General features: G+C 40.0%; 1 pseudogene; it reads right to left on the reverse strand.

Moving 5' to 3' along the window:
* Positions 1-9358: 9358 nt before the first annotated feature.
* Positions 9359-10731, reverse strand: LOC140614371 (cysteine-rich PDZ-binding protein pseudogene; annotated as a pseudogene).
* Positions 10732-12739: the final 2008 nt, after the last annotated feature.

Below are 12739 nucleotides of genomic sequence, written 5' to 3' on the forward strand. Positions count from 1 at the left end.
GCAACAACCCTGCGAGGTAGATATTAGCCTGTGTTGACTGGGCTGCTGAGGCTAAGAATGGTTAATAACTGGCCCACTTTCACATACCTTGCTAGGAAGTGCTCTGATTCCAAATTTCCCAAGACCCCTCCTCCCACTTTCCTATGAACCATGCTTCTAATTTGGCCTTATGTCATGGTCCATTGAAACATCACTGGCCTTGAATCAGACGGATAGGATTCGAATTCCAGCTTTGATAAGCACTAGATGAATGAATCTGCAAGTCACGTAACCTCCCTGAGCCTCAGTTTCCTCTGCTGTGTTTGTGATAATGATGCTTTGGGAGGTTGTTATGGAAATGAAATGAGCTGAAACACTTCAATGTCCGCAACATGGTATTGGCACATTACATAGCACAGCAGGATCTCAACAAATGATACTTTCTTTTTTATTCATCTCTGTACCTGCCATGGCCCCTGGTACAAAGTAGGTACTCAAGAAATATTTGTGGAAGTAAATTCAAAGGATTCTGCATGGCCTTGCTTCACAGGGACTTTATGAAGTTGGACCCTCTCCAAAAGCTCCCTGAAAGAACAAAAGAAGTTTTGAAGCATGTCAAATCTACGCATGGTTAAAATCTTTAGCACGAAGCAAGAAGACAAGAATAATCCTAAAAACAACAATAGTACTAAGATTCTGAAGTGAAATTCACTAGGTGGAGTGCTGTTGCTTTTCAAGAAATAGCAATAGTTGAGGATTGTTAAGTGCTCTGAAGCATAAGGGACAATAAATGTGATGAGAATGGCTCTTGGGTTTGGTGAATTGTTCAACAAGGACTGGATTGGCTGAAGACAGTGCACTTTTACAAGTATATCCTTGCTTAAGAGGAGATAAAAAATAAATACAAGATTTTTGAATGTATAACACAGGGTGTTGAAAGAAGCATATCCTCACTGTGATGCAGGGAATGGTTGTCTGAGTTCCATCTCAGAGGGATTCAGGAGAGTAAGTGTGTGGCATATGTGCTGCCATTCCCCAGCCAGTTCTATGACAGACATTGCCCATTGATCATGGCATTCTCTCATGCCTGAGTCCTTCTAACCACAGTTAATTGGAATCAGTCTGAGTTGGCTTAAGATCCAACCATTTGTTGTCCCTGGCTCTAAACAAGATTCAATGCCAGCTTAGCTCCCAAGTTTTAAAGACCGCTCTTCCTTCTGGGCAAACTTTAGTTCCATCTCCTGATACAGCCAGGTCATGGTACTAAAGCTACTAGTACCTCTCAAAGTATGTCACGGATATTTTAGTGAAGTAGTTGTCAATATTTTGCTTCTTTTTGTAGTGCACTTACCCTAGAATTCAGATACAACTCTGTGCACAGTAGGTTAGAAGACAATTAGAATGGAGCCATCATATTGCACCCAGAATCAACCCTACTCACCCTTGAAGTAAACTTGTTCTTTCCCACTTTTCTTCCCTCGAGATGGGATGTGCTAGGACATGCTTCGGTTTTCACTCTCCTCATGTTCACCAAACCCATGGGGCACAGTGGATATTTCTGCAGAAGCTGTATCCACCCATGGTCTCTGATGAAAGCTTGGCTTGGGTGTCCATGTTTGTTTTGATTAGGATGCATTGGCTTTAAGTAATAGTAAATCCCAACTGAAATTAGTTAGGTTAAGCAATAAAGAAGGTAATTATCAGACATTACAAAGAGTTTAGGGATGAGATGTCTGCAGGTGAGGAACATAAGTTAGCACTGTTGAAGAACAGACATTCAACTGTGTAAATCTGAAGATCTAATAGGCTTTATTCAACCATTGTTAGTGAGCTTATGTTTAGTGACAGAAATTTTTGTGTGGGAAGCTCGCATATGTCCTGGAATGTGGGTGCATATGTATGGAGTACTTACTGTGAAGCTCTACAGTTTCACTTATTTCAGACAATTTTTTTCTTTTTCTCTTTGACAATTAAAACAATATTTTGCTACATGATTCATAAATGTATTTTAACAGTATATTTTCTTTATGTTGGTGTAAAATAGACATTAAATACATATTTATTCAGTGAGTGAGATTCAAGTGAACCTTGAAAATATATTATGTGCACAAAACTCACTTTGGAAGACAATAAATTCAATGCCAATCCTTAGGTTCAGATAAAGGGGAGCTACCTTCCTATTTGGAAAGAGGATGTTAAAGGTTTGTTCCTCTGTGGAGGAGTCTCATGTTCAGTTTCTTTTTAGTTTCCATTCCATGGCAACATGAATCAGAGCAGGGGACTGGATACCGTCAGCTGTAGGGCTCACGGTAGTATCTTTACTCCTTGTCTGTCCTGCCCTCTTCTGCAAGCCACACTCCTCAGCAGCTCTCTGAAGCTAAACTTTCCATTATAGGAGCCCAGCAATTTCCTTGAAGGGACTGGGGACTGTTGCTTCAGAAAGGCTTTTCTTCCACATCCAGGAGGGAAATATACTTAAAGGGAGGGGAGAGTTGAACCATTTGCCATTAATGATGATGACTAATTGATACTCTGTAATCCTTTTGTGAAATAGTTTCTAGGTGATTAAAAGCAGAGTGAAATTAGTTTCATTTCTTTTAAAATCTTATCTCCCTGCAGCTTTCATATATACACATGATTCTCCCTATTACCCTAGTGTGGAGAAGTTATTTTAGCAGGTGTTTTCAGTCAATTCAATGTGCTAGGCATAAAATTACATTTTCTTTTCTTTTTTTTTTCTTTTCTTTTCTTTTCTTTTCTTTTCTTTTCTTTTCTTTCTTTTCTTTCTTTTCTTTTCTTTTCTTTTCTTCTTTTCTTTCTTTCTTTCTTTCTTTCTTTCTTTCTTTCTTTCTTTCTTTCTTTCTTTCTTTCTTTCTTTCTTTCTTTCTTTGTTTTCTTCTGTTTTTTTCTTTCTTTCATTTTCTTCTGTTATTCTTCCAGAAGTTGAGAAGTCTCTCATTCCCTAGCACATTCTGGTTCAGAACCAAAAACTATGGAATTGACCTTTTCCCTAATACCTACTTCAACCATAAACATAGAACAAAGAAAGACATGTGTCACACAAAATATTTAATGTTAACACACAATAAAGGGGAGGTTAACATGTAAGAAGAGATATCTAACAAGCTGATAGCTTGGTGGGAAATACGAAATGAAAAAGGATTTTTTTTTTAAAGCTGACATTACCTCCTAATATGGGACAAGACATGCAGAGAATGGCCATTGATTGTTCCTTTGTCTTTTGTATTGATTTTGCTGATCATCTAGGGACTTATTAGGAGGTGCTGTTGAGATAAGGGGATCATGAGGACATTTGCATCCTGGAAGCTTCTACTTCTATATCAAATGTCTGCAGAATAACATTTTCACAATTGTTCTTTCAATTGATTTCCAAAGTTAAGAATTTCCTGGTTTAGGGACATCTGGGTGGCTCAGTCATTTAAGTATTGGACTCTTGATTTCACTTCAAGTCATGATCTCAGGGTTCTGGGATTAAGTCCTGTGTTGGGCTCTGTGCTTAGCTGTCTGCTTGAGGATTCTCTCTTCCTCTCCCTCTTCCCCCTCCCTGCACTCATGCTCTCTCTCTTTTTCAAATAAGTAAATAACTCTTTAAATAAACAAAAAGAATTTCCTGGTTTAGTATTGGGTTTAGAGACTGCCAAGATTTGCCCATTACTATTATACATAAGCAGATATTTACTTCTTTAATGTGGATGGACTGATACTCTCAGTTATGTGGGGGAATGTGGAACACTGACAGCTGCCCAGAACTGCTGTGGTGGCTACAGTGGAAGCCTAGAAGCAGTGCACTGACTGCTCAAATTTTCAGGCTTTGAACCTTGCTTTATAATTAGTAATATACAAAGTCTTACTTAATAAGGTCTGTTTCTGTTGCTCTTCATTTCTTCCTGAAGATCCTAGTTTCCATCTGGCATCATTTCCCTTCAGTTTGAAGAACTTTCTTTAGCAATTATTTTGTAGTGTGGATCTGCTGGTAATAAATTGTCATGGTTTCCTTTTATCAGAAAACTATAGTTTGCTTTCAGCCTTGAAAGATATTTGAGCTGGGTATGGAGTTTTAGGTTAACAGTTTTTCTTTCAGTACCTTAATAGTATCATGGCACTGTCTTCTCGTCTTCCTTGTTTCTTTTTGATATTATCCTATAAGTCCCCAAGGTTTTGTTTTTGTTTAAACTTCTTTATATTTGTTCTTGGATAATTTCTATTTATCTGTCTTCAAGTTAACTGATGATTTCCCGTCATCTCCATTTTAAGTTTGCATATTATATTTTTAGAAAGTTTCAGATTTTGTATTTTCAGTTCTAGAGTTCCTGTTTAAAAAATAATTTCTACTTCTCTGCTGAGATTTCCTATCATAATGAAAATTCATTATGAGCACATTTTCTTTTGTGTGTTTGAGCATAGTTACAATAGTTGCTTTAAAATCCTTATCTGCTAATTCCAACACTGGAGTTATTTTGAAGTCCGTCTCCCTGATTGCATTCTTTATGAAAAATGGGTCATGTCATGTGCAAGTCAAATAATTTTTATTCTATTCCATATGTTGTGAATGTTATATTTTAGAGACTCTGGATTCCATTATGTTCTTCCAAAGAGTGTTGAATTTATTTGTGTAAACAGTTGACTTGCTTATACTCCTACTACAAACTCTGTGTCTTGGGAGCATCCCAAATCTCCATGTAGTTTTTTATACTAAAGTGGCTATTTGTAAGTTAGCCCTGTACTTGTATAGTTCAGGATTTAATCAGAGATTTAGGGGAAAGTTTACATACAAAATTTGTACATTACCTCTCTGGGTCTATTACAAGAGTCTCTTCTCATTTTATGATGGCTCTGATTTTTATGAACCCTGTTCTTTGATTCCTCAGGCTATAAAGAATGCAGGTTTTCTAACAGAGCTTTAGATGCTCCATGCTGCCTGACTTTGGCCTTCATTTGGGCCAGAAGCCACCAAAATGGGAAACTTGTCTTATGCCTTTTCTTTCTTCCAATTGTCATCTCTCCTCCTGAATATGCCTGTCTTTGTTTGCTCTTTGGTGGCTTTGGGTGGTTGTTTTTTGCATTTAGTTTTTTAAACAGAGCTTATATTTGTTATGTATAGGAGGGTTAGGCTGGCAGGAACTTTCTAAGTCATACTAGAAGGTGATGGTAGACCCATGTATGATCTGTGCTTCTCCCAGTTTTTCCTGGCTTGGGGGTATTACATGGTACAGAACTTATTACCAAAGCTATTCTAGGGGAGCTCAGCTTCTAGTATAACTTAGAAAGGTGATTTCTTTTCCATCCTTGGTGCACAATCAGTGGCACATTCTGTTTGGTGTTTGTGGGCTAGCAAAGGCAGTATTTCTATTTCTTTTATGTAGTGAGCTCAGTTCAAATATCTATAGGTATGGCATCTGATGCTTCCCACAGGAGGTTAAAATACAAACAACATGATGCATATCTAGTGAAAATCCCCTTTGAGTCATGTAGCATCAACTCTCACCCATTTTGGGAGTTGGCTTTGAGTTCTTTGTTCATTTCTAGCACTTGTGAGTTCTTTCTTAATTTCCATGCTCTATTTTGGCTAAAGATTAAAAAAAAAAACATGTTATTTGGTTTTATCCAGCATTCCTATGTGTTTGAAATGGCTGTGAGGTGGGGGTATGCTTTCTGTGTCAACTTAGCTTGCTGCCTTGACTGAGAGGCATCTACTGGGACTCCTGATGATCCAGGTGTCAGTTTGCCTAGCTGCTTCTGTCTGAGGTTGTGTGGGAGGGAGGCTCTCATCCAAGAGGAACATTCTCCATCCCATTCCAGACTCTGCCCAAAATCTTGTCATAAGCTCCCAGGAGGCTGAGACAAAGGGCACTTGAGGAATACCATTTGTGTTTGTTATTTATTTATTTATTTATTTATTTATTTATTTATTTATTTATTTATTTTTAAAGATTTTATTTATTTACTCATCAGGGACAGAGAGAGAGACAGAGACAGAGAGAGACAGAGGGAGAAGCAGGGTTCTTGCAGGGAGCCCCACGTGGGACTCGATCCTGAGGCTGCAGGCCCTGGGCTGAAGGAGGCGCTAAACCACTGAGCCACCCAGGCTGCCCCCTGTGTTTGATTTTTAAATGTCCTATACAAATATGTTGAACCAGGGTTCCAGGACCACACTGGGGCACTGAGCCTCTTCTGCTTCAGAGTGACTTTTTTTTGTCCATGTAGAGCCCCTTTTTAATTTTTTAATTTTGGAGACAAGCTTTCTTCTCTTTTGTTGCTAAAGCCTTTTTTTTTTTTTTTTTTTTTTAGAGATTTTATTTATTTATTTGAGACAGAGAAAGAGAGAGAACATGAGTAGGGAGGGGGTTAGAGGAAGAAGCAGGTTCCCTGCGGAGCCCAATGCGGACATGGGGCTAGATCCTAGGACCCTGGGATCATGATCTGAGCAGAAGGCAGGTGCTTACCAGGCTGAGCCACCCAGGCACTCCCTTCTGTTGCTGAAGCCTTAACCTATGTGCCATGATCCAAGTGTTAGTTGTTATACAGACATCTGCAGTCTTCCTCCCAGATCTTCCTGCAAGCAGATCTCCCACATGGTGGTATCTTCTGTTGTGGGTAAATTCCCAAGAGGTGGGCGTATAGCTTCCACTTCTCCTGCCCCACCTCCCTCTTCTCTGTCCCTTCATTTCCCCCAAGGAAAATTTCTATTTTCTTTCTAGACACACAAAATGTGGTAATTAATTTATTCCCTTCAAAGTTGTCTGAAATTTTACTTCCCTAAAGAGCTTGCTGTGGGATTGGCACATTTACTGTAGCAAAAAGGTTAAAAGAAGGAATTTAATTTGCTCCTTTTCCCATTCCTTCTGGCTGGTGGGTGGAGTATTCACCTGGGATGGGTATACCAATGGAGAGAGATCTGAGAGGGCTCCAGGTCCCAGCCCCAGCTTGGGCAGGGGAGGGCAAGAGAGGGGAGGGGAGGCGAGGGCAGGTGAGAGGAGGGGAGGGGAGAAAAAGCCCGAAAGCCTGATGATTACATAGGCAGGCATGTCTTGCTGGCTGTTCACCACAGCCCTAGTACAACTTTGCCTCTGTCTGCTCAGTCTTCCTCCTTGTCCCCATTTTTTTTAAACAGCAAAAGAGGAACCAAAATGGGAATGTGTTAGAAAGACAACCACTGCTTTAAACATAGTTAATTCTAGCTATTTCTGATGTCAGAGCCTCTCAAATTTCAATGAGCATACAAATTACTTGAGGATCTCGTTAGAATGCAGATTCTGATTCAATAACTGGGACAGCATGGAGATTCTGCATTTCTAACAAGCTCCCGGTAATACCCAACGCACTGGTCCTTGAGTAGCAAAGGCCTACGGTTTAGACGTATAGCCATGTACTAACATCAAGTGGAGGGCGTCTGGGGCCGGGGGCAGAAGCCATGTGAGATTTTTGTGATGCTTCATGGTCTCTGCCACAGTGGGACAATACCAGTGGAGGCATAGAAGGAATGAGAGGGCATGAGGTCTTCAGTTTGGGGTTGATGTCTTGGCAGCAAAACTGTACTTTTATATACTTTCATAAATCTAGTCTTTGCTTGGGTGTGATTCCCAAGGGGGAAAAGTCCAGACTGAGAAACAGAAATCTCTATGTGACCAGTATGTGTCCTGGAATTTTACCAGTTTTAAATTGATGTATGTACATACTTAGGCCAGTCTTAGGAAACAGTACAATTGCATCTGTTAGGAATACAGCCAACTTCCAGTAACAGAAAATCCAGTAACAGTGGGGTTGATTGGTTTCACATAATGGGAAGTCTGAATCCTTGAGTAGTGTGGCATTACCTCTGACTTCTTTTTCTATATGCCTCCAGAATGTGGTTCTCAACCCTGGCCAGACCACCTGGGGAGTTTTAAAAGTTCTGATGCCCAGATGACTGCCTAGACCAATTAAATCAAAATTTCCAGGATTAGGACCTGGGCATCAGTATTTACAAAATCTGTCCTCATGCCTGTAATGACCGAGAATCTCTGCTCTTGGCCTTGCTGCCACACGGCTTCCTCTAGTACTTTTTCATCATGGTTTTAACAATCTCAGCCTCTGGCATTAGTTTAGTGCCTGACAATGTTACTACCAGCATGTGATTGTTTGGCCTCTCCAGCATGGTTCCTAGATAGCTGCTACAGCCCCACTTGCTCACTGCATCTGCATTCTAGGCAGGAAGAAGGGAAGAGGGCAAAGACAGGGCCCAGACTTCCACTCACATCTCATGGCTGGAACGGTGCCATGTGGCTTCTTTTGCTAGGACAAAAGTGGCTGGAAAAGTGACTATTTGAGCTTTTCCAGCCTCTGTAGCAGAAGCAGGCAAGAGCAAAGAGGGTGGGGAATGCTATGAGGTAACAGAACTTGTGTAGGTCTTTCAAAATGTTTATTTTCAATGCAAACATAAAAACTACAAGTCCCTTACAGAAGATGAAGAAAAGTATAATAGAAGAAAGTAAACTTACCCAAGTCTCAGCACTTAAAGACCAGGACTGTTTATAGTTTGATGCGTTTCCTTACAGATTCTTGTCTGTTTCCCTCATGATTCAGGTCATAGTGTATTTACAATAATCAATTTTACCCTTTCTTGTAACATGAAATGATGAGAATTTCTCCAACTGTTAATGACGATTTCTTAAGCACAATTTTATTTTCTCCATTATATTTCATTATGCTGGCATGCTATAGTTTAACTTCTCTCTGCTGTTAGGATCGTTTTTGTCCCTTTTCTGGCTTTATAGAATTAAAAACAACAACCCTGCACTGAACTTCTTTGCACCTTCAGCCTTTTGTTTCCTTTGTTCTATGTATATCTTTTTTTTTTTTTAATTTTTGATGGGGGAGGGGAAAAGGTAAAAAAAGTTGGTGTTTGCTTCAAAATGCTTTCCCAAACAGTGACGATTCATTTTTATTCACATCATTGTGGATGAACACTGTACTTCAGGCTTTCATGACGGTTTGAATTCAAGATAATGTGTGTAATATGTGTTTTTCTGAAATCCACCACATTCATTTGCACCTATGAGGTATGTTCCTTGTGCTCTTTTTCTCAGATGAATGGTATTGGCATTTTGGTTTCAAGAACAAATAAAAAAATCACAAATACAAATAACCTGTATTTGATTTGGGTCTGGACTAATTTACTAAGGAAACATTCAGCAATAACAGTTTCAAATATTTAAAGACTTAGTGAAACTGCAATGAATTGAGGGACTGTTGGTTCTAAGAACTAGGCAACCATGGGGACTGAGGGAAGAATTTTAAGTCTAGATACCACGTTCAGAGCCAAATGTCAATAATCTCCTCTTCATTTTTGCAATTATCTATAAATAAAGTAGAAGGAGAGGATAATTAGAATTATCTGAATAATGTTAAATAATAAGTACACGCAGAAGAGGGAAATTTTTTTTTTTCCACTAAGTTTGCCACTCATTCCACTTCAATAAAATCCTTGTAAGGAGAATAACAATTTAAGGCAGAAGACTATATTGCTGCTCTTCAGAACTTCTTAAGAGCAAAAGAATGTAATCTTAGTTCTGGTTAACTTCCCTGGTTTAAACTTAATGGTTTATTTGAAAATGGGTTATTTTGTAACCTGGACCTCTATGTTATACCTTCAAAAGCCAAAGAGAGAAGTAAATCATATAGAAAGTCAGAAACTTCACCAATACATCTAGACAGACATTTGCTGGTGGTTTTTGGTATCTAAAACCTCCCCCCCCCCCCCCATCACACACATGCCCTTTTTGTAGGCACAGCCCTGGCAGGAATGGGAACCTGCGTAGTACACAGGATTTTTTTTTTTTTTTTAAATTTTTATTTATTTATGATAGTCACAGAGAGAGAGAGAGAGAGAGAGAGAGAGGCAGAGACATAGGCAGAGGGAGAAGCAGGCTCCATGCACCGGGAGCCTGATGTGGGATTCGATCCTGGGTCTCCAGGATCGCGCCCTGGGCCAAAGGCAGGTGCCAAACCGCTGCGCCACCCAGGGATCCCGGATTTTTTTTTTTTTAACAAATTCTCCAAGTGGGGAACTTATTCTTTCCATGTGGATTGAATCCTGATTTTTTGAAGTCAAGACTTTATTTTTGTTCAGCTTTCTTCTATCACTTTCCATAGTATTCCTTGGACATGCACAGATATGTGTCTGGAATGATAACATTATCAAGTTTCTTTTCACATTCTCCGTACCCCAGTCTTCCACCGATGATTCCCTTGGCAGGACCACAGCCAGGCTGACTTTCTCTCAGCAGATTCCCAAGAATGGAACTACTGGGTCCCAGGGAATGAGCCAGGTAGTCTTGCTGTGTGTTGCCATAGAGGCTGTGAGGGTCATCCCGACACCAGCTCTCCAAGAGCCTTCATCAGGTTCTCTCCGTTCTATGGGCTGTGCCCCTCTGCAGCCAGATGGGAGTCTGTCTGCATGACAGCTACTGGTGGGAGGGCTGTACCAGTCCTCATAAGAAGATGGTCACGTGCACTCACCACTGACATTCAAAATATCTCTACTCATATTCTGACCCCTCACTCCCACCCCTCAACATGTTTGCTTGCAGAGGGGCATTTTTGTTTTTCTCTCTCTAAATTATGATTTAACTCCTAAGACTTGGGCAAACACTCCCAGTATCATAAGGGGCTGGCTGGGCAGCCTGTGCCCTGTTAAGGTAGTTTATTCACCCTTCAGCCTCACTCCATCATCCTTTCCAGAGCCATTGCCATGGCAACTGTCCTCCTTCGGCCATTAAGTATGGGTGGCAAAGTCCTACATGCTTAACATGTTTGATATTTCATCTTTCAAAAAATTCTTTGGGGAAATTCAAGTTGGCTTGTTGAATTAAAACAAATAAGCTTTTTAGAGTCAATGAGGACTAAGGGCGGCAGCTTTGATAACAGGGAAAGATTGGAGTGGCCAAAAACCTCAGACCAGCCACATCCAGCTCTACTTGACACAACAGGGGAACAGGAAGTCTCTATAAGGTTAGTGGAGACTGACTCAGACTCCAGTGTTGGGGACTTCAACCTAAGATTAGTGCTGAGATGGCGTTCCTTGGCCCAAACCCAACCTCAAGGACCTCTGAGTGGCTTCAGCTGCCACCACTGAAGGATTTCATCTGCAGACAGGGCACTTTGGGGACCCTGGGGTTTACCTGCCCTTTGGATGGCATCATACCACAGTCTTTTCTGGTTCAGAAGCCCTTAAAGCACACACACGTCTCATAGCACACTAAGAGCTTTCTGAGGTGAATGTGACAGCTCGGAAGGGATCAGTTAGCCTGGTGTTCTCCATTCCCACCAATTGTCCACCATTTACAATAAATTTTCTCTTGTTTGACATTATTTTAAACATGAGAATTAAACATTGAATTTACAGTATATTGTTTTAGGTACTATGCTTCTTGGATTCATAGGCAGATACCTTTTTCTTTAGATTCCTTCCTTCCTTCCTTCCTTCCTTCCTTCCTTCCTTCCTTCCTTCCTTCCTTCCTTCCTTCCTTCCTTCCTTCCTTCTTCCTTCCTATGTATGTATGTAGTTTGCCTATTTAGTGAGATTCACATTGGCATAGTAGAAAGAGAATGAGATGTGGAGCCAGACAAACCTTGGTTGGAATCCATCCCCAACCAGAAGCAACCACTTTAAAAATAACTTTGGATTCAGTTTTATTATTCTAAACAATTGGCATATATCTTTGGGCATAAATATTTATGATTATTTCCTTAGGGGAATTTCAAAAAAGAGAGATTGCTCCATTAAAGAACAAATATTTTTAGCTTTCTTTTACATTACATAAAAAATTATCTTTACATTCCTCCAAAAATCTAAGTTGACAGAACAAAATATGTTTTCTATGAAGGGAGTTGTATGTTTCTTGTCTCCACACAGGACCTAGCTCCCCCTGAAAGGCTCTCTATGGAAGAAGTCTGTTTTCTTCCAGCAACCCCTATGATAGCGGTGGCTAAGAGATTTCATCTTCTTTGGTCATTAGGTAGTAGTTGCTTTTATTATTGAGTATTGTGGTGGTATGCACACTAAAACACATCACTGTCAGAACTTTTTTTTTTTTGGTACCTAATTAAATACTTTAGTGGCATTTTGTCTCCATGATACAGTATCTTGCACTCAATATTAAACCAAAAGGAAACTGTTTATCTTCAACATTTAATACCTTTTAATATTCGCTTCATATTAATTTGAGCTATTATAAAGAGAATAATCTCTTTCTTTTTAACCTGTGGATTGGTAGGTATAAAAAATCAGCCTGGCTTCAGCTTGAGGAATGAAATAGTTCAAAAGCAGTTCTGAGGCACCTGCAATGCCTAAGATTTGAAAAATCCAAGAAATTATGGTTCCTGCTGAGGATCCTGAAATATAACTGGATATTTGAGTGTGTGTATCTGTGAGTGTGCATTTGTGTGTGTGTATGTGTGTGTGTGTGTGTGGTTGCTGACGCATGTCTGCAAGATTTGCGCTGCTCACTTTGAAAGGTCGTAGATTGGAGGTTAGTGGAGTGAGATCAAGATTGTTGGAGGATTAGGGATGAAATCAGTAACACCCTAAATGCAGTACTGATGATCACAAGAAGTTAATAAAAAAGTAATGTGAATTATTGTGATTGATCCTTCAAGTTCACATAAGCTGGTTGCCCGTGGAGTCAGGACAAGAATTTCAAGTTTCTGATTCTGAGTCCAGTGTTCTCACCAGTGGAAAGCGTCAGCGTGAGATGCCAGG

This window comes from Canis lupus, chromosome 22 (assembly GCF_048164855.1).
Source record: "Canis lupus baileyi chromosome 22, mCanLup2.hap1, whole genome shotgun sequence".
In the NCBI taxonomy this organism is placed as follows: Eukaryota; Metazoa; Chordata; class Mammalia; order Carnivora; family Canidae; genus Canis; species Canis lupus.